The sequence below is a fragment of the Mus pahari genome, unplaced genomic scaffold (genome assembly GCF_900095145.1).
Source record: "Mus pahari unplaced genomic scaffold, PAHARI_EIJ_v1.1 scaffold_10302_1, whole genome shotgun sequence".
NCBI lineage: Eukaryota > Metazoa > Chordata > Mammalia > Rodentia > Muridae > Mus > Mus pahari.
This window is the reverse complement of record NW_018392497.1, coordinates 17,751-22,832: the sequence shown is the minus strand read 5'-3', so window position 1 is coordinate 22,832 and position 5,082 is coordinate 17,751.

The following is a 5,082-nucleotide window of genomic DNA, read 5'->3' as shown; positions in this document are numbered from 1 at the left end:
CCTTAAGAACACACTGTCTACAGATTTAATGAGGCTCATAGCTGCTGGGGGGGGGGAGGCTATGAAACCCAGTCTCCCAAACTCTGACTTAAGTGTATTTTGTGGAAAAGATATATATTTCTTTCAAATTATGTGTATATGTATGGATTTGTGTATGGGTATATGATAAGTAGTACAGTACCCACAGAGGTAAAAAAAAGACATCCAATCTCTCAGAGCTGGAGTTATTTGTAGGCACATATAGCCTCCCTGATATGGTACTACGAACTTATCTCAATTTTTCTGCAGGAGAGGTATGCACTCCTAACTGCTGAGCCATCTTTCCAGGCTCCAAGCTGTGTTTCACACTTGACATTAGACAAACAGAATAATAGGGTAAGACACCTCAAGAGAGGGGGCTAAAACAAGTAATGAGCTGGAGAGGAATTGATGAATACATGTTAGGTTAACCTCTGGCCTCTATATGTGTGTGCACACATTCACATTCATGTACACAGTCACACGCAGTGTCTGTTTCAGATACTAGAACAAGGGACATATGTGTGGAAAAGCGAATGCAGGGGTGATGTGAGGCAGCTAGGGAGTCACACAAGATCTTTCCTGATCATCTGCCTGCTGACCAGGAAATCACCAATCATTCAGAGGTGGAGCAGACCCTTCAATATCTGGTTCCTAGGAAGGCCAGCACTCTTCTCTACACTGCAGCAGCGCCTGTCTCTATCAAGAATTGGATTCAGCCCTGCTAAAGCAGACATCCATGTTTGGGGGGGAAGAGACTCATCATAAGAACACATTGGTATGTATTTCTGACCTGGCACTTTCAATTCTAATGTGTGGTTTTCTTACTCATCTCTTTTAGCTTTTAGCCAAAATGCCACCAATTGACGAACTTGCTATATGCAAGGAGGCTCATGCAGTAGTAGGTGCAGTATCCTTACCTACCAGATTGGCATGTGTACACCTGTCTTCAAATGCTGCAAGAGATTGTAGAGAAGAAGACAGAGGTCCTGTGAACCAAAGAAAACACCAGAATTTGCTCCTCTGTGAAGATGGACAAAACTTAAACCAAATTAAAGTTCCTTGCTTAAATGCAACCCCTGTTGCCTAAGAGTGGTGTGAGCTCACAGTTCGTTCTCTTTTGCACTGAATTCTAAAATCTTTGTAGAAGTCAACCAGTGGCCCAATCAGGGCTTTCTTATGCTTCTGGCTATCTTTATGGCTATCTGCTCCTGTCTTTGATCTGCTGGGTGATTTCCTGTAGCCAGCACTCACAGCCATCCTGCCTGCCTTCTACATCCCTTTGCCTCCTTAACTATTTGCTCCATCTGTCCAATCCCAATGCGAGGCAAAGAAGGTGAACCCAGCTTCCCTTTATTTTGTGCCTCTTAGTCATTTATGCCTTGGGTGTTTGTGATTAAGACTTTAATGCACACTTTGGCTATGAAAGCTCTTGAGTGTGGGTTCCAGAGTCTCATTCATTTCTGTACAGACCACTGATGGAATATATTGCATCATGTTATTTTATATTGAATGATCAAATTGAGTCAGTGGGGGGCTTTCTTACGTGTAGACTTAAGGCACAAGGAACTTGTGGAAAGCAAGACCTTATTGAAAGCAATAAAAAGGAAGAGCAGGGTAAAGACCAATCAAAGTCTATGGTTAGTAAACAAAAGTTCAGAGTCTGTCCTAGGTCCAACATTAACACTGTGGCTTTTACAGTATGATGGGCTCCCTGTCTGGCCTGGGTGGGACTTTTCAGTTAATGTGCGTATAATTTATGCTCATGAGTATAATTCAGCTCAAGCAGGATACCTTGGATTTTGACTATTCTCTGTCTGAAAGAAGAAATGAGACTCCAGATAAAAGATATGTCACCTGGGTAGACACAACTGATTAAAAGAGTCCTTGTCACATGATTGACATGTAACAAAAGAATGTCGGCTGAAGATAATACCATAATGCAGGGTATATTTAAATTTAAAGTAGGGGTCTGAAGACAGGACACTGTCCATAAGTGTGTGCTGTGAAAACTTACAGACGTGAGTTTGATTCAGAGCACCCATGTAATTAATCAGGGATCACAGCATTTCTGTACTCCTAGCCCTGGGGGATGGGATGGAGTCATGTGGGTCTCCAAAATCACCAGCCATCCGGCCAGACTAAAGGCACAACCACAGGCTGAGTGAAAGATCCATTTCAAAAATGAAAATAGAAGTTGGACCTGATGATGAGATGGCTCTGCAGGTAAGAGCACTTGCTGCTCTGTAGGACCTGGTTATATTCCCAGAACCTAAGTGGCCTCTCGTTAGCTTCTGTAACTCCAGTTCTAGTGGATTTAGCACCTTCTTTTGGCCTTCAGGCCAATCATGTACACAGTACATAGATGAAAAATACCAAGCCCACAAAATTAATAAATAATAATAATTATAATAATAATAATATACTAGAGATTGATTGAAGAAAAGAGTTTACCTTCTGCCTTTATAAACATACATATATGTATTCATACATATAAACAAATGATGTGTAATATACATACTCACACATGAAAGTTATTTCAAATATTCACAAATAATACAGTATTTGAGTTTTATTCAAGGACAGCCTTTGACTTTTTCATTGTAGAATGAAACTCATATACTTCATTTTGATACATGGCTCCTCAGACCCTGTCCTCAAGGAATTATTTTTAATAATCCATATTGTTATATGTTATAGAGTTGTTGTGTAGCTGATGCTCAAAGTCACTGCTGACTGTTGCAGGAATGAGATGAAGTTTCCTGCAGCAAGGGCAGCATCATTCTGGGTCTTCAGAGTATGGCAGAACTCACAAGGGTTTTTTAGCAAATATCCTTACCCAAGAAACGACTTTATTGTCTATTTTGTTTTTTGAAGGTAAGAACCTTGAAGGCATAGGTAAAATGTATCAAAGCAAAAAAACTGCTAAATAGCATTTTACTTCTAAAAATTACAGGGTCCTTTGATGTTCTGATAGGACCAGAGCTCGGGGCCTTCACAGGGCAGAGCAGCAATGCAACTGGCCAGTGTTGGCATCAGAAACTGGTTACAGCCAGCCTCTGAAACTTGGAATGACATCATCCCAGGGGACAAAAGTCTTCTATGTTCATTCCTATGGCAACCATAGCACAAACCTTGTGTTACCTGCATCACCTGCAAGTTATCAACTGTATTACCCATGTCACAGCCAGGATAAAAGATGTGGGGGCTGGTGAGATGGCTCAGTGGGTAAGAGCACCCGACTGCTCTTCCAAAGGTCTGGAGTTCAAATCCCAGCAACCACATGGTGGCTCCTAAACATCTGTAACAAGGTCTGATGCCCTCTTCTGGAGTGTCTGAAGACAGCTACAGTGTACTTACATATAATAAATAAATAAATCTTTTTTTTTTTAAAGAACACATACTGCTTAAAAAAAAAAAAAAAAGATATGAACCCAGCCCCCCCACCCCTGCTTCTTCTCCTTTTTAAGTAAAAATCTCCCAAATTTTGAACACTGTTGTCTTGGCATGATCTGTCCAGGAATATGCTGTTTTCATCTAACAATGGTGCTGAATCCCTAGACTTGCTAGCAACCACACAGGCTGGTCTGATGCTCTATAGCCTGCACTGCAGTCACCAATGTGGAGCACAGGGAACTCTACCAGGCAGGAAAACCACTGCCCTATGGATTAAGAAGTTGGTCAACAATCTACTGGACAAGGGCTTGCCCTAACCCCCAAAAGCTAAAATGGGCATGACCATGGTGCCATCTGGAGGTACATTGGTCTGCTGATTGCTGTTATGCAACTCAGGAGAGGGGAACATCACTCCAAGGTAACCTTCCAGCTGATCTTCTAGGTTTGGCTATGGACAACTGAAGAGGCATGAGCTCCCTTGACCTGAACACTTCCATTACCATCATCATAGAAGTGACTATCAGGAGAATCCCTGGATAGTCATCATGGAATATGGAATTCCCATCTCCTTCTTGGACACTGGGAACTCTTATTCAGTCCTGACAGTTTGGGGAACCTACTTCTCATTCTCATCCCCTATTGTTGGGGTAGGATTACAACATTAATTTTCTCACCAAACCCTCCCACTTAGTTGAATTTTTAAGAGTGTTCCTATCACACATTCTTTTTTTTGAGTGCCAATAAGTTCTGATACCTTCTTGGAAGCCATCTTCTAGATAATTTGGGACCATGTATTTTTAGTGCTCCCCCCATTCACCTGAACCCAAGCTTACTAGCACCCTCTCTCTTCATCCTCCTCCTCACCACTCGACCTTCTAACTCTATCATATTGTTTCCTTTGCCAGCTTCTCAGGTAGACCCCTGAGCCTGGGTCATCCAGAACCCCTTTGTTGGTAAATATCATTCTCTTGTTGTTATCCAGTTACTGGAATCTACAAGATAGATCACTCAAGCTCATACCATCTTTCTCTCCAGAGCCTCAGGAGACTTAGTCCTATGTCATATCTTATATCTTAGGATAAAAATTTCTTATCTGACCTCTTCCCTCTTTAAGTCCCCTGTACTAGAAGTTAAGAGACCTAATGGAACCTATTGCCTTGTTCAAAATCTCAGGTGCATTAATTTAGGGGTGGTTCCTCTCCATCCTGTTGTGGCTAATCCTTTTTTTACAAATTATTTTATTAGACAATTTCTTCATTTACATTTCAAATGCTATCCCAAATGTTCCCTATACCCTGTCTGCCACCCTGTTTCCCTGCCCACTCACTCCCACTTCATGGCCCTGGCAGTCCCCTGTATGGGGAATAGAAACTTTGCAAGACTAAGGGGCCTCTATTCCCAACGATGGCTGAATAGGCCATCTTCTGCTACATATGCAGCTAGAAACATGAGGTCAAGGGGTACGGATTAGTTCATATTTTTGTTCCACCTATAGGGTTGTAGACCCTGTTAGTTCCTTGGGTACATTCTCTAGCTCCCCCCCCCGTGGTCTCTGTGTTCTATCCTATAGATGTCTTTGGGCATCCACTTCTATATTTGCCAGGCACTGGAATAGCCTCACAAGAGATAGCTATATCAGTGTCCTTTCAGCAAGTTCTTGCTGGCATA